Genomic DNA, 25,210 nt, shown 5'->3' on the forward strand with positions numbered 1-25,210 from the left:
ACAGTGTGTTTGTGAAATAAACACACCCAGCTTATGAAATCTCCAATTTCCAATCTGCACCTTCATTATGCTTGTTTGTATGTCAGGATAATGAGATGTTTGTGTGAAAGTAAACATTGCCAGATTTTGCACATGGAAATCCTACCTGGAACATGTGGATTTGAACTGATCCAAGGCAACTTGGCAAACTGCTTTCTCCTTTTGTCCAAATACTCGTGTGGCCTTTACTCATTCATAAATATGTGACCTCGTTTCTGCTTGATTCGGCGTCATTGCAAAACCGGTTCTCCGTGTAAGAACAGCATGACAAACACAGTGCTTAAAGGTTGAACAGTATTTTTGCATTTTTTTTTAAAAAAAGGAACTGGCTTTTGTCTGAATCGAAAGGAAAGGAGTTGTGCCAATGCTGCAGTTTTTTTTGAAGTCTCTAACTTATCTCTGAGCAAAACAGGGCAGAATGCTGTAGATTCAATTAAAAGAAATACTGACTGATCAGATTTCAGTGCAGATGGTATCATTTTGTTAAATGCATTGTGGTACATCGGGGGTTTTTTTTTGAAATTTCAACAGTCTCCTTGTGGTGGTGGTACAAATCAGTTTAACATTCATGTTGCTGTGTTATTTATCACATAATATAGATACTCCCAGCGACAGTACCAAATTATACTTTCATTAGAACCTAACCCGTTACTGCAATAAATGTATAATGTAGTGACTGCTTTTGGAATCCTGCCTAAACCAATGATATTGGATAGTTGTTGGTGCTTTGCTCCATATTAAGTGCCTGTAATGTCAGTTCTGAAGCATTAGCCGAGAGTGTGGGCTTATTGTGTGCGCTGGGCAATTGCTGAGCAGAATATCTTTGCGTAGGTTCACTCTCCCAGGCGTAATAATCCATTGCTTTGACTAACTTAACCTTATTTTAATTTCAGTGTGCAGATGTAATGTGAAAAAAAAAGCAGTGAGTTGCCTTAATGAGCTAGTCAGTGAAGAGCACTTGATGCAGTGCTGAGCTTCACAGGTTGCATCGAGAGCAACGTCGAGGAAAAGCCGAGTTTGCATTTACTTGAGTGCGTTTGGTAAGGTATCAGCCAGTGGAGTGCTTCTGAAGGGTAGTTAATGTTGTAGAAAAACATCGCAATTTGCACCAAGTGAAGTTCCAGCAACAGCAAGGTGATAATGACCAGACCATCTTATTTTGTGTGTGTGTGTGATGTTGGCACCAGGAGAAATCCACTGCCATCACTGCCCCCCCGCTTCCCCTTTGTAAAAAAAAATGCGATGGGGGCAGATGTGACCCTCCAACAGGGCAGCACCTCCCGCAGTACTGTGCTACACTGTCAGCATGGAGTTCGTGTGCAAGGCCCTGGACTGGGATTTAAACCCCAGCTCCCAAACCTTCAGGCTGCAGCTTACACCGTGACACCATATATTGAATATTCCCAGGGAATTTCTCAGGGATGGGGGAAAACAATAGATGAAAGAACTTCACAGTATTGAGAGCTTTTATTCTGGTGACTAAAGGCTTATTCAGAAAGATAGGTTTCACTGTGGAGAGGCAAATAGGGTTCAGCAGCATGTTCCTCAGGATGGGACAGTCTGATTGTCAACTGTGCATCTTTGATAGTCACTGAGTCATAGAGGTTTACAGCATTGAAACAGGCCCTTCGGCCCAACTTGTCCATGCCGCCCTTTTTTTAAACCCCTAAACTAATCCCAATTGCCCGCATTTGGCCCATATCCCTCTACACCCATCATACTCATGTAACTGTCTAAATGCTTTTTAAAAGATAAAATTGTACCCACCTCTACTACTACCACTGGCACCTTGTTCCAGACACTCACCACCCTCTGTGTCTGTGTGATAGTGTCGAGGAAGTGAGAGACAGAGGGTGAAAGGTACAAGAGAAGGCACAGCATTGGAGATGATGTTTAAAGCTTGATGTGAAAGGATTATCTGGAGGCAAGATATTAAAGTTCAGTATGATGAGAGACGGGGGGGCAAAAGCTTGGCCAGCAAGGCTCAGGGTGATGGATCTGCAGATCAAGCTGATGGGTTGCAGAGTGGGAGACTAACAGGGAGGTGTCGGGCAAACCATGTGTAGATTTGACAAAAGCAAGGTTTTCTGCAGAGGTGTGAGTGGGTGGGTGGGGTTAAGCAGGTATTGGTGATGTTTAGGAAGTGAAGTGGGTGTTTGACACCAGATTAAACATGGTCTTACTCAATGACTATGGTACCTGAAAACAGGTTATGATGCGTTTTGCGGTTGAATAACCCACTGACGTCCCTATCCACGCCTGAAGTGTGACCACATGAACGTACTGGGAGTACTGCCTGATGCTGTGTTGGGGTGGACACTGGGATGATGAAGGTTTCAAGGAGAGAGGAGGAATTTGGGGTCAAGTATATGCTACTAGTGAGATGAAAAACGGTAAATGCCCTTTCCACTCCACAGATTCATCGATGCCACCCAAAATAGTTTTAATCTGTATCACAGACTAGAATTGAAGATTGAAATATTGCATTAGTTCTTTGCTTCTGAATGTTATTTGGAGATTCCCTATTTTGATAGTTGTGTCCCATTGGTATTGTCATGATGTGGGCAGCTGTCTCTTTAGTTTCATCTCCATTACTGGTTTGTACTGTATTTTCAGCAAGGACCTCATTGGGAATAAATAAACCCAGATTACAGTACATAAATCAAACCTACTGCCAAGAAAAAGTAGCCAACTCTAAGTCAATTCTGACTTCTAAAAGGAACTGGATCAATACCTGTTGAGAGGGGGGGAATTTGGGGGTTTGATGGAGCCCTTGACCTGACTAATGTGCACAGAGATTAGGAAGACAACATTCAGATCAAGAAGAAATTTGATCTAACTCTTGGGGCTAAAGGGATATGGGAGAAGGGGGGGTGGGGGGTTAGAATATTGAGTTTGATGAGTGGCAGTGAGGTGGCAGAGTGGTTAGCACTGCTGCCTCGTAGCACCAGGGACCTGTGTTCAATTCCAGCCTTGGGTGACTGTCTGTGTGGAGTTTGCACAATCTCCCTGTGTCTGTGTGGGTTTCCTCCCACAATCCAAAGATGTGCAGGTTAAGTGGATTGGCCATTCTCACTTGTCCCTTAGCGTTATGGGGACTAGCAGGGTAAATACATGGGATTACAGGGATAGGGCCTGGGTAGGAAGGTTATCGATGTAGCCTCGCTGGGCCGAATGGCCTCGCTCTACACTGTAAGGATTCTATGGCAGAGCAAGCTCAAAGGGCCGAATGCCCTACACCTGTTTTTAGTTTCTCTGTTTCTATCTCACTGACAGAAAGAGAATCAATGATTGACGTAGTGTGAGTGGTCCACACCAAACAAAAAGTAAGAGAGGGGAGAAGTGTAATTGCACTTAATGTTTCCTCACAAAAATTCCAAAGATAGGCACCCATCCTTGTTCTAGGTTGAGAAAGTGAGTGCATTTCTTTCATTTTTCACACTAGTGAAGAGGAACATTAAGTGAGTTGGTGGAAGATATATCCCGTGACTTGTGAAGCTGAATGGAAGGGGTGATCTTGTTTGCTGCTTGATTGCTTTTATTTTAAGGTGTAATTCTGGCAGGAGGTGAGTGTTCATTCTGAGGCGATTGGCTTGGTTAAATTCCAGAAGTGCTCGCCTTGCAGCTCGGAGAGGTTTGATCACCTGATACTCTACCTCGTGCTTTACAGCAGGTTGTGGTGTAACCCTTGTCCTTGAAAGACTACTACCTCAGTTAATGCTGCGAAGGCTGAGGAAATGAGCTGACTCCAATTTTTTGGGGTCTCTCCAGATGTTCAGGTAGATATGGATGAAATATTATTTTCTACATATAAACACTTTGCGAGTCAGCAGCTAAGTGGTGATGTATGCAAATACTGCTGATTTCCTGCTTTTTAAAACTACATGAAACTGGAGTTTTCAGTGACGATATCTGTGCCTTGGGACTTTGATCAGCTAACTCAGCTTTGGGCTATCTTTGACTTCCCTCCTTGCCCTGACACACATGGCAATGTTTCTTTGCAATACCTCAGATGTTATATCAATATACAAAAGAATATCATCATTATTATCATGCGAATATGAAATGGTTAACCATATTCGATTAGATTCCATTATTAATCTCTTTTCGCTAAAACCCTTTTCTAATTAAAAGTAAATAGGAAGCAGACATTAATTTTGCACCCATTGATTGAGAGTAGCTCATTTCTAAAGTAACACCAGCCTGTTAACAGGGAGCGATGAGCTCCAGGATACAATAAATCTTGCCTGTTTTATTTATTAAATTCATTGCATCATTGTCAAAAGAAAAACCTGAGGAAATATTTGCTGATTTGCCAAAATGAAAGCTGTATTGCATCTTCCAGACCATGTAATTTTGACTTGATTTATTATCGACACGTATTAACATACAGTGAAAAAATATTCTTTCTTGCGCGCTGCACAGACAAAGCATACCGTTCATAGAGAAGGAAACAAGAGAGTGTGCAAAATGTAACGTTACAGTCACAGCTATATCGTAGAGAAAGATCAACTTAATGTGATGTAGGTCCACTCCTGACAGCAGCAGGGAAGAAGCTGTTCTTGAGTCGGTTGGTACTTGACCTCAGAGTTTTGTATCTTTTTCCCGACAGAAGTAGGTGGAAGAGAGAATGTCGTCCCCAAAAATCTATTCCCAACTCTCTCTGCTGACCTTAACTGCAGCAAATCTAAGAGCCATTGGTAAGCCGAGGAGAAGTGTATCTCTTGATGATGGTCTGCGTCAGTAAAGATGATGGGTCGCCAGAATCATTTACTTTCCCTAGGTCTCGCAGATTGGAATAAAGTTAGGAAATACTTTTACACAGAGAGGTAGAAGTTTGGAACTCTCTTGGGCAAATAGCTATTGTTCTAGATCAATTATTAATTTAAAAAACTGAGATTGGTTTTTAAAATGGAGATTGGTCAAAGGTATGAAGAGATGTGGGGCAAAGATGGACAGATGGAGTTAGGTCACATATCAGCCACAGTGTCATTGAATGATGGGCTGAGCTCAGTTAAATTATCTACTCCTATCTCTCTGTTCCTAAGGTGGAGGGAGTCTCACCTTTAAACAGCTCACCCAAGAAACGGCTTAGATCAAAAATAAGTGCCTCCTCAGCACTGTAAGAAATAAAGACTTGCTTTTATATAGTGCTTGTCACAATTACAAATGCCCCAAAGTGTTCTGTGGGCATGAAATATACCTGAGGTATAACCACTGTTGGAAGTAAATTCAAATCCCTTACTTGGGGCTTGAACCCACAACTTATTGAGGAGGAACTCAATATTGACTTATTGAGCCAAGGTGATGCCTGTTTAAACATCATTGACACTTGCTTCATTCTATTGCCTTTTTGTTAATATCCATTATTGGCATGCTGTTAAATGTCCCAGCTGAAGGGCAGACCCAAATAGATTGTGGCTTCCTTGAAGCAAGATGTTTTGCATCAGTTTACAAATTTGAATATTGTATTTTTCCTGATGACATTTGAAAGATATAAGTAATCTGCATCCTCTATTGAAAAAAAACACTCTTAACATTCTGATCCATCGACAGATTCTCATTTCCCAAGTTTGCAGTTGTTAATTCGCCTCTGAGGAGTTCAGGGGAAAGTACTTTTGAAATACTTGGCCTCCAGCTCTAAAGACTTGAGCACAAATCTCTGCTGACACCCCCAGTGAGGAAATGTGACTGTGTCAGCGGCGCCTGCTTTTGGATGAGATATAAAAGTATCCTGTGGCACTGTCTTGAGAAAGAGCAGAGGAGTGTGCCTGGCCCGTATTTATCCCTCGTTCCCTATCACTGAAAAAGAAAACACACCCTGATTATTTTTTTTAAGTCAGTCATGGGATGTGGGATTGCATTTGTTACCCATCATCAACTGTCCTTCAACTAAGTGGCTTGCTCAGCCTTTTCCGAGTCAACCATATTACATAAGAACATAAGAAATAGGAGCAGGAGTAGGCCATCTCGCCCTTCGAGCCTGCCCCGCCATTCAATAAGATCATGGCTGATCTGTCGTGGCTCAGTTCCACTTTCCCGCCCTCTCCCCATAACCCTTAACCCCCTCTCTTATCAAAAACCCATCAACCCGCGTCTTAAAAATATTTAGCGAGGCAGCCTCCACCACTTCAACGGGCAGAGAATTCCAGAGATTCACCACCCTTTGAGTGAAGAAGTTCCTCCTCAACTCCGTTCTAAACCGCCCCCCCCTTTATCTTGAGGCTGTGCCCCCTAGTCCTACTGTCCTTTCTGAGCGGGAAGAGTCTCTCCACCTCTATCCTATCCATCCCATTCATCATCTTATACGTCTCAATGAGATCTCCCCTCATTCTTCTAAACTCTAACGAGTACAAGCCTAATTTATTCAGCCTCTCCTCATAGCTCAACCCCCTCAACTCCGGTATCAGCCTAGTAAACCTCCTCTGCACTCCCTCCAAGGCCAAAATATCCTTGCGTAAGTACGGCGCCCAAAACTGCACACAGTACTCCAGTTGCGGCCTCACCAATGCCCTATATAGTCGCAGCAAGACCTCCCTACTTTTATATTCAATCTCCCTCGCTATGAAGGCCAGCATCCCATTTGCCTTCCTGACCACCTGCTGCACCTGCAAGCTGGGTTTTTGCGACTCATGCACAAGGACCCCGAGGTCCCTCTGCACCGTCGCCTGCTGCAGTTTTTCACCACTTAAGTAATAACCCTTCCTACCATTATTCCTACCAAAGTGGACCACCTCGCACTTGCCAACATTAAATTCCATTTGCCATTTCCTGGCCCATTCGCCCAGCCTATCTAGATCCTTCTGCAGACTCTCCACACCCTGCGCACAATTTGCCGTTCCACCAATCTTAGTGTCATCAGCAAATTTCGACACCCTACACTTGGTTCCCTCCTCCAGATCATCTATATAAATGGTAAATAGCTGAGGCCCCAGCACCGACCCCTGGGGCACTCCACTAGTCACCATCCACCAATCCGAATAGCACCCATTGACCCCCACTCTCTGCCTCCTATTTGACAACCAATCCTCTATCCACGCTAACACCCTACCCCCAACTCCATGTCCCCTGACCTTCTGCAATAACCTCTTGTGAGGTACCTTGTCAAACGCCTTCTGAAAATCAAGAAAGACCACATCCACCGGCTCTCCTCTATCCACCGCCCTAGACACATCCTCATAGAACTCCAGTAAATTTGTCAGACACGACTTCCCTTTAACGAAAATATTTATGTGGGTCTGGAGTCACATATTGGCTGACTAACATGAGGACAGCAGATCTCTTTCTCAAAAGAGCATCGGTGAACCAGATGCATTTTACAACAATCGATAGTTTTGTGCTCACTCTTACTACGATAAGCTTTATATTCCAGATGTCATTGAAGTCAAATTTCACTCTCTACCATTGTGACACTGAATCCATTTGACGGGATCCATAGTCACATGACATTAACACTATGCCACCATCTTTCCTCATTATTACTGACATTTTTATGAACAAATTAGCTGCTCTGCCTCCTTTGCTACAAGAGTGGCTAAAAGTACTTCATTGGTTGAGGTTGGAAAGGTGCTATATAAATACAAATCTTTATTGAAAAAGAGGATGGAGCAGATGAATTCTCCGAACCGTAAGATATTCCACATGAATGTTCTGATCATGTTCGTATCAAGTCAACGGAATGTGAGTGTTACACACAGGAGATTAACAGTGTCTCACTAAAGTAGCTCTTTTTTAGCTGCTGTGTCGAAAGTGTGTAACACTGAGCCTCACACCCTTGTACAGGAAGAAAAATACAACCGCCCCCTCTGGACTACTATGCGGTGACCCTTGCTGGAACGCGCTGAGTACACAGATTCTCAGACGTTAGGACAGGTCAAGGTTCATTGTGGTTGTTGTGCCCTCATGCCCAATCATCTGACAGAGTGTGTAACTGAACCTTACTCGATCAGGGTGAGATAGTGGAAGGTGCTGGGTGACTGTGAAGGGAATCCCAGCCTCAATCCCATGCTTTCTGAATAAACTTACAACAGCCTCGCTATGATTTGTTGTAAACAACGTTGCATGATTTTTTTTCGACTGGAAAACTTTCCTTTCTTTCTAGGCCTTGTTTAAATGTTCCCCTCTCACCATCAATTACTCTAAAGGGGAACAGTCATTTACAGGGCTTATTTTTCATCCAGAACAGTGATTCAGAATAAGTGAAGAACCGTATTGTTGTGCTGTGTCCAGTGCATGGGACTTGATAAATGGGATGATTGAATTTCCACCAGGGTGTCCCAGTTAACAGGTTTGCACAGCGAGCAATTAATGATGATGTGGACACCAGTCCATATGTTGATGCTGCTCTGGGCTTGTTTTCTCTAAACGTGTTGTAATATGTTGGTAAGCAAGACACTTTAACATCTGTTCCTTGCAAGTATACAGCTCTACATCAGTGGAGATGGGGAGCTTTGCACACAGTAGTAGTTGAGGCATCTGGATGCTTGACAATAGTGTGAAGGAACCTTTGGCAGTTCCCCGGACCCCTATCTTGCTGTAAAGAGTGCCTTTGTATTCAGCTCTTTCAGACACTGAGAATGCAATGTACAGATTATAACTTGCCTGGGGGAAATGATAAAGAAATAGTCAGGACCTCCAGTGATGCATGAAAGCATTTGAGTGACGGTTGAAGTAATTCAAAACTTGATTGCAACATCTTTGTTTTAAAACATGCAGAGTGCTTTTGACTTTTCAACCTCTTTTGTTTTTCTGTGACTGTCAGATTTCAGGGTCTTTGACTTTTATGTCTCCTGTCAATTTTAATGTACTATATATACAATGCCAGGGGGAGAAATAATTCAGATTATAATCTGTGAATGAATGCATTGCTGGATTCCAATTGAACAGTGCATGTGTTAGAGAGCAGGAGGAGTGAATTACTGTCTGGTGTCGGAACCGCTGACCCAGATTGAGGTCATTTAGTGCTCTCTGCCCATCCTCGATCACTGAGTATCGCAGTGAAGCTTTATGATTCACTTTTGTTTGTGCATGGATTGATTAGAATTTATTTGTCCGCAGTTTTATTTCTCGCCTGTCCTTTCCTTAGAGACATATCTACATCAGTAGCGCAGTGTTGAAGAGCTGGTTGGCTGGTTTCACATACTCACGTTTCTGAGACAGAAGTGGCTGTAGACTTGTGAATCCTATTTGCCTTCACATTGTGGCCAGAAGGGGGCAAATGTTTTCGGTAACCTAAATCCGAGTGGCTCGATCTCTGGGGGGTGGGGGTGGTGGTTGGTGTCACTTCCCCCTCCCGCAAAGGCTGTGACTATCCCACGGGACTTGTTCGATGATTGGCTGGTCTTTCTTCACTGCTCATTGTCATGTACAATCTACTGGGGTAAAATTCAGCTTTGACTGGCATTGCTTTTTGGCTGCCTGCTCAATATTCACTTCACTTCAAACAAATGGAATTAAATATTGGAAGGGTTGTTAAACAGGTGGCTAACACGATGATGCAGCTGCTTTACGCTTACCCAGGATGGTTTTCTAACCCACCTACTTTTTGGCCTACAGATGGTATCATCACTGGGTCACTCTTCAATCATTTTGCATTCTCTGCCTCGGTTCAACAAATCCTCCACCACCGTTTTGATTTTATTTTTACAATTGAGACCCAACTGTGTCATCAGTGGTCTTTCAGGGACCTGGCTCAATACCAGAGCTACTCTCTGTGATGAGACCAGTTTCCAAGTGTCAGAGAGACCAACCTAGAGGCTTCTGTCATTGGCTGAGCTCATATGGTATCATAGTACACTTTTACGTGTGAGTTGCAACTAACGGGAGTCCCTGTAAGTTATTTCACTGAAGTGACCAGTTTTAAACTGCCCCCGCAGTGGGAGAGATTTGGAATTGTACTGAGCAACACCATCATAATCACAAGGCCAATAAAAGTGCTACACTTTCAAAGTGGTGTTTCAAAGCCAATCCTGAATGGCACAGTTGTGTTAGCCAATGGGATGAGAGTTACATTTATGATTCAAATTTATAGTCTCCAAACTTGTGGCAGGAAACAAACGTCTCCCACTTACAACATCAATGCACAAGTTGAGGTGAATACAAATGTTCCACAGTCAATACTATTGTGCCTGAAGTAAATCAACCCCAGTTATTTCCAGCAGTTGATTTCCATTCTATCCAGGGGTGACTGGGGGGTAATTACTCTATTGGGCCTGGGAGTTGTGCTGCCCCTGAGTGCAGCCTATAATCTGATGTTTAGGAGCATATCTGTTGACCGTGTACCTTCCCAAGTATTGAGCTTTCATTTTCCATCCTACATGATGAACTAGTTCTGCAAGTTTGGCAATTCTCTTGAAGTTAATATGAATGCAGATAACTGAGTCATGTTTACAGTACCCAGATATGAGCCCAGTTTTAACAGGAGTTAAGCAAAGTATTTTGCCCTGGGCACTTTCAGCGATTATACTTTAGTCACAGCAGAGCCCTCCTTCTGCCAATTTACCAAAAGGGCAAAATACCTTTACGCAATATGTGCTTTCTGCAAGATACACAGCAGCAAATTGCCTAAGCTTGTTCCAAACCCACAGCCACTCCCACATATACGGGAGCACGATAAGCTGTCATATTTAGATCCGAATCCATTGTGTCGGGTAGTCTTGCATCATGGACATGAAGAAAGGTGATTGGATGAATTAGTGAGAGACAGCGTAAAGTTACGAAGTTTTATTACCCATCTGTAGTCTTGTAAACCCTCAGAAGAAACAGTAAAAAAACCCCAGCCTAATTGCCCTCCAGTCTCTCTTTTTAGTCTCTCATTTCAGGAATCTGACTCAGTGCGGAAGAAGACATTGACCCTGATTTGTACAGGAGACTGCGCCTCATGTATAAAGTGATCACAGCCCCACCCCACCCACAAACAGTCTCCAGCTCCATCCTGAATGCCGTCAGCATTCTCGATGTAGAGATGCCGGTGTTGGACTGGGGTAAACACAGTAAGAAGTCTCACAGCACCAGCTTAAATTCCAACAGGTTTATTTGGTAACAAACGCCACTAGCTTTCGGAGCGCTTGCTGCTCCTTTGTCAGGAGAGTGGGAGATCTTTCCACAAACAGGGCATATAAAGGCACAAACTCAATTTACGGAATAATGGTTGGAATGCGAGTCTTTACAGTTAATCAAGTCTTAAAAGGTACAGAGAATGTAAGTGGAGAGAGCATTAAGCACAAGTTAAAGAGATATGTATTGTGTCCAGACAGGGCAGTTAGTGAGATTTTGCAAGTCCAGGCAAGTCGTGGGGGGTTACAGATAGTGTGACATGAACCCAAGATCCTGGCTGAGGCCATCGACAATCATCAGGCAAGACTGTTCTCTTCCAGTTAGGGAACATTTCAGCGGTCACAGGCATTCGGCCTCTGATCTTCGGGTAAGCCTTCTCCAAGGCCGCCTTCACGACACACAGTGCAGAGTCGCTGAGCAGAGACTGATAGCCAAGTTTAGCACACATGAGGACGGCCTCAACCGGGATCTTGGGTTCATGTCACACTATCTGTAACCCCCATGACTTGCCTGGACTTGCAAAATCTCACTGACCGCCCTGTCTGGAGACAATACATATCTCTTTAACTTGTGCTTAATGTTCTCTCCACTTATATTGTCTGTAACTTTAAGACTTGATTAACTGTAAAGACTCACATTTCGATCATTATTCTGTAAATTGAGTTTATGCCTTTATATGTCCTGTTTGTGAAAAGATCTCCCATTCACCTGATGAAGGAGCAGCAAGCGCTCCGAAAGCTAGTGGCGTTTGTTACCAATTAAACCTGTTGGACTTTACCCTGGTGTTGTGAGACTTCTTACTGTGTCAACATTCACCACGGAGATCTGCATTGCTTTTAAATGTTTCTAGGTCACCGATAATAAATTGCATTCCTAATACCACCCATCACATAGAATTCTTTCCAAGGGCGGAATATCCACTCAGGGAGTGGGAAATCCTCCCCCCGAGTTCAACGGAATATTTTGCTTGTCCGTCGAATTCTCCATCCCGCCCACAATGATTCCCACCACGTTCTTTTTAAATCCTATTTATAAAACGTTGATGTGAAGTTAAGCTTTGTATATTGATTTTAGAATACTCAATGAGTTGCAAAGTTTCACCCGTTGAACTAATTTTTGAACCCTAGTGCGTTTTATTTTTGGAGAAATGATTTTTCCTCATTGCGTGAGGAGGAACAGGTCTCTGATGAGTGAGGAAGGAGGGGGAGAGGGCAAACATTGATGATACTGTCCCTATAGGGGTAGAAAGTTTACACAACGCTGCACCTGTTCAACCATTCCACACCTGAAACCAACTTCCTCGTTGCCAGGCAACTGACACCTGTTACCTGTAATAATCCCACTTCCTGCTTCATTCTGGTGAAAATCATACGGCCTACTTAGATCAGAGGAGGACACCAGTTTGGGTATATGTTTGGTCTGGATGGTTTGAGTTTTGTTTATGTTCCCTCCTCCATATTAAAATCTCCTTGCAGGACAAAAATGGAGAAGGAATTGTAAATGACCATGTGTGAAACATGCAATGTGCAATTTTCAAAATAATTCCATGTGTACAAACTTGGACACTTCTTTCTGTGACTGTAAAGTTTTTGGCTGTGGGTCAGTCTCTCCCACGTTTGCAGGTGGGAGGGAGAGTTCTCAGCGGGATGGTGATGTTGATCACCCAACAATGGGCTATCTCAGACCAGACTGAAGGAGAGGATATAGTTACTTGAGAGGAACAGCAATTACTGGGACAGATCTGGGAATGAGTCCATATTGATTTATTTTGCAGGTAAAGCAACGAGTAATCTTCTTGGAGATTGAAATGTTCCAGGAATTAAGAATTGAAGTAGATTTTAAAAAGACAAACTGTGAAGTCTGTCGTGCATTGTCTTCTGATGATAATGTGCCGTACTCTAAATCAATAAGTGAAACAGAGCAGGTGTCATCTTCTGGAATTTAGACGGTTAAGGAGCGCAGGTCTGGAGGTCAAGCTTTCAGGAGAAGTTAGGAATGACTTTCACACAATGAGTTTGGAACTCTTGTCTGCAAATGGCAATTGATGCTAAACCAATTGCAAAGCTTAAATTTGAGATTGGCGAGCTTTTGTTACCTGGCGCTGGCTCATGGAATTGGGTCACGGTTACGGGACTTGACAGGTTAAACAGCCTTCTCCTGTTCCTCTGCCAGATTGGTGTGGCCTATTGTGACAGAGGCAAATAGGGAAATTTCCAAGATAAATATCAAGAGCAATATTCAACTTCAATGAAATTATAAGATGAGAATCAGATTGATTTTATTGGGAGGGGTGGGGCGGATGGATCCAATTGGCTCCTGACCACACGGCCCAGTTGCAAATTATTCCTATTAACTGGGACTGTTGCTGCAAAATCATTATCTCACAAATTATCAACAGAAAATACGCACGCACGTGAAAAGTTCTTACAGGCTGGAACCAGTAGCTGTGGGAGATGCCCAAGGCAATGTGGTTTGATATTAGGTTGGATTCTGGTACAAAGTATTTAAGATTGGCCTTACCCTGTATGAAGGGAAGCTAGGACCATGTGCTACTTGTCTTACACTCGTACTGCCATCTTGTTCTGATTTCTGGATTCAAAGAGCTGGTTGGGAAGTGCATGATGTTCTCTGTCTGTTGTGATAGTCAGTTGGTGGTGCAGCAAGGGGGCAGTTTGCTAAGAGAATGCTGAGCCAGGCTCCTGTTGGGTCATAGTAGCACAAGTGTGTGAAACAATGAACTGCCTCAATGCATTCAAGAAACTCTCCAGCTGATGAATCGGAGGAGCTGTATCTGGTCATTGTACATTTTACAAGCATTTGTATAGAGAAAGATAAGTTTGTACTTATCCTTAACCTTTAGGCCGAATGGCTTGAATCTGTGCTGTAGATTCTGTAATTCACTTGCTCTGTAGCCTTTTACACTGTGGTGTTTCAAGCTCTCATTAAATACTTCTTAAATGTTGTGTGGGTTTCCACTCAGGCAGGGAGTTGGTGATGGATTAATTATGTGTGGTATGTCTACAAATTGATATCCTGTTAGTTTGTTCTGATTTGTGATTAAATAGAGCAGGCACCAGCCTGAAGGTTCACTCACTAAGGCCTTACCTTCATGAGTTAATGATCAACTTAAATATCCTCCACTCTATTTTTTTTGGCCTGATAGTGAAATGTTTGAACTCAAAGGGACTTTGGACGGGTACATGCGTTGTGGAAAGTCAATATGCAGCGACAGCAAGCAATGCAAAAGCAAAGAGAGGACGAGTGAAAGCAAAATGCTGCAGATGCTGGAAGTCTGAAACAGAAATAGAAAATGCTGGAAAGTCTCTGCGGGTCTGGCAGCATCTGTGGAGAAAGGAACAAAATTAGAATTTCGAGATCATATGACTTCAGAGCTGAAAAGGACAAGTCATATGTACCCAAAATGTTAATCCTAATCCCTGTTTCCCTCTCCACTGATGCTTCCTGATCTGGTGAGCTTTTCCAGCACTTTCCTACTCCAATTTTATAGGGCATTTGTGAGACTGTGCCCGGAATCCTTTGTGCAGTTTTAGTCTTCTTATCTCAGCAAGGATATACATTCTTGGGAGGTGGTGCAATGAAGGTTCATTGGACGGGTTCCTGGGGTGACGAAATTGTCCCATGAGGAGAGGTTGCATGGACTGAGCCAATATTCCCTGGAGTTTAGAAGGTTGAGCAGCGATTTCATGTTTAAAAAGAGGAGCTTCACAGGATAGAAAATGTTCCCCTCGTGGGAGAATTTAGGACACGAGGCCACAGTCTCAGGACAAGGGATTGGCAGTTTCAGATGGAGATGAGGAAAAATATTTGCTCTTGAGGAAGGAGCAGCGCTCCAAAAGCTTGTGATTCCTCATAAACCAGTTGAGCTTTAATCTGGTGATGTGAGGCTTCTTACTGTGCCCAGCCTGCTACGGCATCTTCATATCAAAAGTTGGTGGAAGTCTGAATATTTTAACAGCAAATAAGATATACAAGGAGGTGGGGGTGGGGGTGGGGGTGGGGGGGTGAAATGTTATTGAGGGTAGGTGGGCACGTGGGGTTGAAGTTACAATCAGTTCAGCCATAATCTAATCACTGGCTAGAGCAGGCTTGAGGGACCGAGTAGCCTACTCCTGCTCCTAATTCATCTGAGCTCCCACCTCCAACTGCGCTGCCCCCATCACGCCACCGTTTAACACGCTGAACCAATTGAAAATTCCTGGCCATCAGTCAAAAAAATCATTGTACTCAACTTCACCATCTTTATAACTATAAATAAAAGGATTCAAAGAAAAGGTGATCATAGAATTCCTGTAGTGCAGAAGGAGGCCAGTTGGTCCATGGAGTCAGCACTGACTCTTAGTCAGGCTCTATCCCCATAACCCCATTGATTTTCCCCGAACCTATACATCTTGGGGCACTAAGGGACAATTTAGTATGGCCAACCCTCCTAACCTGTGGGGAAACCTCACAATTTGTTTTTAAAAATCCATACTGGTTTTTACTTTGCATTGCTTCAGGAGATTAATCTTTCATTTTAGGGGACTCTGGGATCTGTTGTCATCTGGATTTTAATCACTGAATGTAGAAATATCTGCTGATACCCAGTGTAAGGAAGGCAGACAGAGAGTCATGCATTTACCAGCACAATACTCTCAATACTCCACAGATTTGATCTCGTCTCCTGCCTGCTAATTGTATTACTACCAAGACAATAATATTACCCAATTTTAAAAGCCATCCAACCTATTAAAGGTAATAATGCCATGGTGTGGTAGTGTGTGTGTTTGTCTGTGTTGCCTTTTATCAAACAGTTTAACCAATAAAAATAAATTGTGTTTGAGTGAAAGCCATTACTACACTGTATAAATAACAATGCATTTTCAATTAGCTGCCTGACCCGAGACATTAGTACATCTCGCTCAGACAATTGTTTAAATTGTGTGTGCTAGGATAGGTTAGAAGAGGTGGTGTGTTCCGAACTTTCTCATGGAAGTGCTTCCAAATGCAATAGGGATGCTGCTAATTCTGATTTGACCATAAGACACAGGAGCAGAATTAGGCCACTCGGCCCATCGAGTCTGCTCCCCCATTCAATCATGGCTGATACTTTTCTCATCCCCATTCTCTTGCCTTTTCCCCATAACCCCTGATCCCCTTATTAATCAAGAACCTATCTATCTCTGTCTTAAAGACACTCAATAATCTGGCCTCCACAGCCTTCTGCGGCAAAGAGTTCCACAGATTCACCACTCTCTGGCTGAAGAAATTCCTCCTCATCTCTGTTTGAAAGAATCGTCCCTTTAGCCTGAGGTTGTGCCCTCTGGTTCTAGCTTTTCCTACTAGTGGAAACATCCTCTCCATGTTCATTCTATCCAGGCCTGGCAGTATCCTGTAATTTTCAATAAGATCTCCCCTCATCCTTCTAAACTCCAATGAGTCCAGATCCAGAGTCCTCAACCATTCATCATACAACAAGCATCTCTGATCCACTTGCTAAAATGCTGGACTCGCATTTATCTTTTTGCCCTGACTCACTTCTTATTCAGCCCTGAAGGCAGGAGGTTTGGGCTGATGTTTGCAGGGGTGCCAGCTGTTTGTGCTTAAAGGCAAGTTATCAGCAAACTGTTGAACTGCGGGCAGGGTGTCATAACAGAGCCTCACTTCCTCTGAGCATAACACGTGCTCCAGCCAGCAAAGACAGTGTGGGGAAACGTCATTTGGTAATTGAGTGCCCACATTGTGTGAGGTCGACCTTGCTCCCTCCGCAGCATCACTCTGCGTTGTATTATTCAGCTGAGCACAGCTTGGAGATTGGGAATCCCTTGTACCAAGAGGATCGATTCCATACTGAACCACTGGAAGCTCAACAGCTCCTCTGTGGAAATTCCTGTGACTAATACCAAAAGAGAAAATGCTGGAAAATCTCAGCAGGTCTGGCAGCTTCTGGAAGGAGAGAAAAGAGTTGATGTTTTGGGTCCAGATGACCCAAGTCATGATGTAGAGATGCCGGTGTTGGACTGGGGTAAACACAATAAGAAGTTTCACAACACCAGGTTAGAGTCCAACCAGTTTATTTGATAGTAATCCCACAAGCTTTCGGAAACGGTGTTCCTTCGTCAGGTGTGTGGAAGGTTCCAGAGCCTGACGAAGAGACACCGTTTCTGAAAGCTTGTGGGATTACTATCAGATAAACTGGTTGGCTTCTAACCTGGTGTTGTGAGACTTCTTACAGTACAGAGCCAAAAGGCACAGAAAGTGTGAGATATTTCTACTGTAGGGTGGGGGAATGTAGATGAGTCATCGCCACAAAACAAGGGGAAAGGAGAATGGCAGCCCATAGAGAGAATCAAAGGTGTGAACGGCCAAATGGCAGAGAAGCTGAAATCAGGGTAAGGTGTGATGAATGAAGATGTGGGGGGCAGGGGGAGATGCGTGGGAGAGAAGTAAAACTGAGAAAAGGGGGAGAAAAGGTAAGAAAAGAGGTGATGTAATAGGGGAAAGAGTGGGGTGGGGAAGAAAGAGGGGAATAAAAGGTGAAGAAAAAGAATTTAAAATTAAATAAAGTGAAAAGAAGAGGATCTTATCTGGCACTGTGACTAATACGATTGATAAATGCTCAGCAGGTCGTGTGTCATCTCTCAATGTCTGCAGTCGGAACGCTGTTAATATTGATAGCTTTGTTCACATCTGGTTTGAAATCATGACCAAAGCAGTTTCAGGCAGACAAATTACAAAATGTTCCTGTGGCACAGTGGTTAGCACTGCTGCCTCAGTGCCAGGGACCTGGGCTCAATTACAGCTTTGGGCTGCTGTCAGTGTGGAATTTGCACATTGTCCCCATGTCTGTGTGGGTTTCTTCTGGGTGCTCTGGTTTCCTCCCACAGTCCAAAGCTGTGTAGGCTAGCTGGATTGGCCTTGTCAAATTATCCATTAGTTTCCCAAGATGTATCGGTTCAGGGGGTTAATGGGGTTACAGGCGTAGAGTGATGTTCTGTCGGTGCAGACAAGATGGGCAGAATGAGCTCTTTCTGCACTGTACGGATTCTTCGTTCCTATGTAACTATTTTGAGATAAAATTCTGTGTTAATCTCCACACTCTAACCTCCCTTGTTTCTGGGTGCTGCTCCATCTCCTAATTTGTCTGTTCGTGGGGAATCCGCACCTAATATGTCACAGATTAGACCCAGAAGTGATCACCTCATTTCTCATTCTGAGTGACTTCTTCATTCTTCCCCTTGTTCAGTCAACATAAAGACAGACAAACAATAATGCGAATAATTAGGGTGACCACTTAGGGTGCTGAGGGGCCGGTCTAAAGTAATTGGGGAAAGACTTTACAAACAAAAAGAGAAAATGCTGGAAAATCTCAGCAGGTCTGACAGCATCTGTAGAGAGAGAATAGAGCCAGCGTTTCAAGTCTGAATGACCCTTCATCAGAGCTGGTACTTTAGAAGTGTAGTCGCTGTAATGTAGGAAACGTGGTAACCAATTTGCACACTGCAAGATCCCACAACAGGAATGACCAGATTAGTTGGCCGATGGATAAATATCTTCAAGGACACCAGGGGGAAACACGTGTATTTTTCGTTGGAAAAGTGCTGTGGGTTCCTTTAGATCCACCTGAAAGAGCAGCCTCTGTTTTGCACTTTGGTGAAAGCAGCACCTCTGACAGTACAGCATTCTCTCCGTTCTGCACTGATGTGCCCACCTGGATTCTGTATCTAGATCTTGGCAGTAGGACTAGGTCATTGAGTGTCTTTAAGACAGAGATAGACAGGTCCTTGATTGATAAGGGGATCAGGGATTATGGGGAAAAGGCAGGAGAATGAATGGGGATGAGAAAAATATCAGCCATGATTGAATGGCAGAGCAGACTCAATGGGCTGAATGGCCTAATTCTATTCCTATGTCTTATGGTCTTACCTTTAGACCATAAGATATAGGAACAGGAGTCGGCTGTTTGACCCCTCGAACCTGCTCCGCCACTCAGTAAGATCATGGCTAATCTGAAAATCCTCACTTTCCTGTGCTTTCTCCATAACCCTCGATTCTCTTAGTGATCAAAAATCTACCTCAGCCTGAAATATACACAAGGACTCTATCGTCACCGCACTCTGTGGCAAGGACTTCCAAAAACTCTCAACCCTCTAAGAGAAGAAATTCCTCCTCACCTCAGTCTTGAATTGATGCTGCTTTATTCCCAGATCACACCTTCCAGTCCGAGACCCTCTGTAAACATCTCTCAGCATTTACCCTGTCAAGCCCCCCTGAGAATCCTATATATTGGGTGGCACAGTGGTTAGCGTTGTTGCCTCACAGTGCCAGGGACCCGGGTTCAATTCCTGGGTCACTGTCTGTGCAGAGTCTGCACATTTGCCCGTGTCTCTCTGGGTTTCCTCCGCTCCAGTCTTCCTCCCACAGTCCAAAAAACGTGCTGGTTAGGTGTATTGGCCATGCTAAATTCTCCCGCAGTGTGGCGACGAGGGGATTTTCGCAGTAACTTCATTGCAGTGTTAATGTAAGCTTACTTGTGACACTAATAAATAAACATATTGCAATGAGATCTACCTTTAACTGTCTCACCCAGAGGTGAGGGTCTTACTGTTGACCCGCTGTTTTTAGTGGGTTTGGTAAGGATGTTTGTCCATGTTCTTGGGCCTGAGTTGGAATCCAGCACAGTGAGGTGAGAATCTCTGGCTGATCTGGTGAGATATTTGAGATGAGAGTGGTGGCAGTTTCAAACCAGTTTCTGATTAGTAGAAACCTGGTCACAATTTGACATGAGATGAGCAACTTATAATGTTAATTGGTGATTGTAATGTTGTGGGGTGGGGAATGGTATACTTGTGTAAGGTGGGTCTGGTTACTTTAAAATAGAGTCATAGAGGTTTACAGCATGGAAACAGGCCCTTCGGCCCAACTTGTCCATCCTGCCTTTTCTTTTAAACCCCAAAGCTAATCCTAATTTCCTGCATTTGGCCCATATCCCTCTATATCCATCATATCCATGTAACTGTCTAAAAGCCTTTTAAAAGACAAAATTGTACGCGTCTCTACTACTACCTCTGGCAGCTTGTTCCAGACACTCACCAACCTCTGTGTAAAAAAACTGCCCCTCTGGACACTTTTGTATCTCTCCCCTCTCACCTTAAACCTCTGCCCTCTAGTTTTAGACTCCCCTACCTCCAGGAAAATATGTTGACTAGCTAGCTGATCTAATCCCCTCGTTATTTTATAGACCTCGAGAGCACTTGCCTGGCTTTCTGTGTTGGTAGTATGAGGTTTCGTCTGAGATAAATTGCTGGGGAGACAAAAATAGGAGACTTTAGTCTGCTTAGATTTGGAAAGGGGAGTGGCAAAAGCAGGAAACTGTTTCATGAACAATGCGAACACCCATAAAGATTTATTCAATCTTTCCTAGTCTCCATAATGAGCTGTATCTGTCTTTCAGGTGAGACATGAAATGAGGCCCTCGTTTGTTCTCTCAGGTGGATCTGGAGGTACCGATATTGGAAGAAGAACAGGGGAGTCCTCCCTAGCTAATATTTAACCCTCAAAGGACATCACTAAAACAGACCATGTGGCTATTACCACATCACTGTTTGAGAGATCTTGTTCAGTGCAAATCGGCTGTCGTTTCTCCAGTGTACAACAACAAGCAGACTTCAAACATTACTGAATTAATTGTGGGGCATTTGTGAAGTCAAGAAAGGCCCTATATAAATGCAGGCTCTTTGTTGTTGTATGTACATTTGAGCTCCCTCTACTGGCGCAGACAGGTACTGCTGCATGTTCAGTTCCTCCTTGTGGGGAGAGGTGGGGAAAGGGGGATTCTGCAGTGCAGAGCAATCTGTGTCTAACATAAAACCTCTCTATTGGATTGAACGGATGGAAAAAAAGAGGTAGAAAGAGAGGCTGGGGTGGAGGGGAAGGTTGATCCCTGGATAACGTGTGAGTTGTCGCTGCCTTGCCCAGTCTGCCTTCTCACTTGACCACAATCTGTGACAAACTGGAGAAGGATATCGCAGCGTCGAGTTCTTAAACTCAAATGTTGGAAGTGTTGGGTCAACCGAGATCACAGCGAGAATGAGCTGCCCCCCCCCGCCCCCCCCACCCAGGATCGATGCCACCATTCCCTGACACATGGGTACTCGTCCAACCAGTAACCATGATACAATAAGGAGGCTCTTGAGGCTGATGCGAGGGGATGCATGTTTCTCTGACAGTTGGTGACCCCCCCACCAATGAATCTGATCACTGAGTTGCAGCTGCCAACTCCACAAAACACACATTGGTACTCAGTGCCAGTGAAACCCAGGCTCAAGTTTGGTATTCTCGGCTGGTGATCCACTGCAGGTGACCCTTCGTTTCCAGAACACGCATTCTTGTTCAGAAATATTTGGGGTTAAAAGCCAACCTGTATTCCAGTCTTTCGCAACAGAACTCGGGTGAACAGATTATTTTATCTCTGCAGATTGTTCCACCATTCAGTTCAATTGTGAATCTTAATTCCACCCCACCCACTTTGGTTCTGTAACCCTTTAATCTCATTATCTTGTAAAGATCCCAGCAATCTCAGATTTCCTCAATCGGGAAGGGTTTGCACAGAGCAGCCTATCGGCTACCATTTGAGAGTTGTCCTCACATTTGCATTCCCCCCTGAGTTGTTATTCCTGTCATCGTTGCAGAATGAGACGTGAACATGAATGATCAGCAGTGAACATTCTAGTGGGCCGTGTGCTCCTTTTGTGCTCTCAGTGCGTGTGTACCAATGCCAGACTAATCTCTGATCTGTACTTTCAGTTGCCTCAGTCGTATGGTTCACAGGAGCTTCTGAAATGGAGATCAGGCAAGATTAAAAGCATTTTAGATCCTCCCCTCAGCCAGTCTATTTCTCATCTAATTTTAATGTTAGAGCAGGCTTGGCTGCGGAAGACTTGCTCACCACATCTGCAAAGGATGCCTTTTATAATTAGTATATTTGCGTCTCATCCACAGAGTGATTCTCCGCACTCTGCAGCTGAATCTACTAATTCTTAGTGCCCTTAAATGGAATAGAATCCCTACAGTGCAGAAGGAGGCCATTTGGCCCATTGAGCCTGCACTGGCAACAATCCCGCTCTGGCCCTATTCTCGTAACTGCTTTTATTTACCCTGCTGAACCCCCTGACACTGAGGGGCAATTTAGCATGATCAATCCACCTAACCAGCACATTTTTGGACTGTGGGAGGAAACTGGAGCATCCAGAGGAAACCCTCACAGGGAATGTGCAAACTCCACACAGACAATGACCCAAGCTCGGAATTGAACCCGGGTCCCTGGCGCTGTGCGACAGCAGTGCTGACCACTCTGCCATCCAGTGAAGGGCCCCATATGTGACCGACCAAAGCCCCAGTGGGTCCAGTGATGAAATGATGGTGATTTTTTTTTTGCAGATTTCAGTTTTAAACATTGTGGACTGTAAGTGATTGTTTAGGGAGATGAGGTCATTTAGAAGGAATTGGTTAACCTCAAGTGACCAAAAATGGAAATTTGTTCGGACTGGATGGTGGCTATTCTGCTCCAGTCTTTAGAAAGGGTGGAATCATAGAATCTCAAGAGTGCAGAAGGAGACCATTCTGCCCATCGAATCTGCACCAGCCCTCTGATAGAGCATCCACCCAGGCCCTTTTATGTGGCCCCGTGCATTTACCCCACAAATCCCCCTGACCTATGCATCCTGGGACCCTAAGGCATATCTTACCATGGTCAATTCACCTAACCTGCACATCTTTCGACTGTGGGAGGAAACTGGAAGCCCACGCAGACACCGGGAGAATGTGCAGACTTCACACAGACAGTATTCCAAGGCCAGAATCAAATCCAGTCTCGGGTGCTGAGGCATTGGGTAGTTGGAACATGTTTGGCCAGTTGTATTTTAATGATTGGCTTAGATTAAGAAAGCTATAGCACAACATAGGAAATTAGGAGCAAAAATCAGCCAGTTATTGGGTAACACTTTAATGACTTCAGGATGTCCAAACCACCTCGCAGTCGATGAGATTGTTTTGAATTATAATATCTGATACAACGAAAATAAATGAGACAGCCAATTTATACACAACAACTGCCACAAACAGCAAAGGCCAGATGAGCTGTTAATGTGTAATGGTAATGCTTGCCTTGCAATTCTGTATGTCTTGGCTGATCTTCTCCCTCCACACCACTTTCCTGCCTTTTCCCCATATTGTTGAGGGCTGAATGCTGACCAGGACAATGGGAAAATTCCCAAGCTATTCCACAAAATTTTTTACAACCCTCCAAAAGGGCAAACAGGATTTCAGTTCACGCCACACGTGAGAGACAGCACCTCTGATGGTGTCAAAAAGGGGATTTATGTCAAAATACTTTGCATCTGTCTTTACCAAGGCACGGTGGCACAGTGGTTAGCACTGCTGTCTCACAGCTCCAGGGACCCTGTTTCGATTCCTGGCTTGGGTCACTGTCTGTGTAGAGTTTGCACATTCTACCCATGTTTGTGTGGGTTTCCTCCGGGTGCTCCGGTTTCCTCCCACAGTCCAAAGATGAGCCGGTTAGGTTGCTTGGCCGTGCTAAATTAACCCTCAGTGTCCCGGGATGTGATAGGTCAGAGGGATTGGCAGGGTAGCTAAGTGGGGATAGGCCTGGGTGGGATTGGTGCTGGTGCAGATTAGATGGGCCACATGGCCTCCTTCTGGGGCTATTGCCCCGGGTTGAAATGGTCGCTACGAGAGGACACAGATTTAAGGCGCGGGGAGGAAAGTACAGAAGTGATGTTAGGGGTAAGTTTTTCACTCAGAGGGTGGTGAGTGAATGGAATCGGCTGCCGTCAGTGGTGGTGGAGGCGAACTCGCTGGGGTCTTTTAAAAGACTTCTGGATGAGTATATGGAATTTAATGGGATTGGGGGTTATAGATAGGTCTATAGATTGGTAGGTGTTGATGTGATCGGCGCAACTCGTGGGCCGAAGGGCCTGATTGTGCTGTAGTGTTCTATGTTCTATGTTCTGCACTGTAGGGTTTCTATGATTAAGATGCTGCCAGATGATAGTGAAATAGGCGGCGGAGGGGAGGGGTTGGAGGGGAGAGGGGGGTGAGCTCAGACGCTTTAAGGGTTTAAAATTGACGAGGGGGCTTTGGATAGACTGTCTGTAATTAAAGCTGATCAGGTACCAGGACCGGATCCACCCAAAAACATTGGGAAATGAGTGGAAGTAGCAGAGGCACTGGCAATAAAATTCCGATCTCCCTTAGGCACAGGGGACTGGATGTGGAATGCACGGCCTGAGATTGTGGTGGAAGCAGATTCAGCTGAAGCATTAGAAATAGATTGGCTCATTATCCTCGACAGGAAAGAAAATGCACGGCGACCGGAGAAAGGCAGAGGGCTGGCATGAACACAATGGGCCGAATGGCTTCTGACTGTGCTGAGGCCATTGCGTGGATTCTACAACATTCCAAAGTTTCTAAAAATTATTTAAGGTGCAGAAATAAAACAAAGGTGACATCTCCAAAATAATAGAGAAAGTGCAGTGAGTATGAGGAAAGAATCAGTAGATTTGGGGGATATGTAATTCACCAACTAGCAGCAATGGAGTTAAAGGATTGAGTGGCTCAGTATAGTAGTGTCAATAATGCTCGAAAGAGTCAAAGGGGACAAACATTCAGAATCAAAAAATCCCTTCATTGCAAAATGAGGCCATTTGGCCCATCGAGTCTGCACCGATTCTCTAACTCTTACCGTCCTTGTGTTTTACTCAGGCCTCTCCTCCACCCTTTCCCTGTACCCCACACATTTCCCATGGCTAATCCATCTAACCCCACACATCTTTGGACACTGAGGGCAGTTTAGTGTGGCCAATCCACTTAACCCACAAATCCTTGGAGTGTGGGAGGAAACCGGAGCACCCGGAGGAAACCCACGCAAACACGGGGAGAACGTGCAAACTCCACACAGACAGTGACCCAAGGAGGGAACTGAACCTGGGTCCTTGGTGATGAGAGTCCCAACAGCCAGCAGTATGGGGTTTCTTACCTTTTAGAATTCAGCAATTTCTGGGTGAGAGCCGAAGGTTAATCTCTTGTACACCGCTGTGAG

At 44.3% G+C, this 25,210-nt stretch overlaps 1 protein-coding gene across 4 annotated transcripts in view; it reads left to right on the forward strand.

Moving 5' to 3' along the window:
- LOC145351666 (protocadherin-1-like) overlaps nt 1-25,210 on the forward strand; it is a 385,163-nt gene that overhangs the window by 18,421 nt on the left and 341,532 nt on the right. The gene's annotated exons all lie outside the window — the stretch shown is intronic.

Source organism: Carcharhinus amblyrhynchos, chromosome 13 (assembly GCF_965287045.1).
Source record: "Carcharhinus amblyrhynchos chromosome 13, sCarAmb.v2.hapA, whole genome shotgun sequence".
In the NCBI taxonomy this organism is placed as follows: domain Eukaryota; kingdom Metazoa; phylum Chordata; class Chondrichthyes; order Carcharhiniformes; family Carcharhinidae; genus Carcharhinus; species Carcharhinus amblyrhynchos.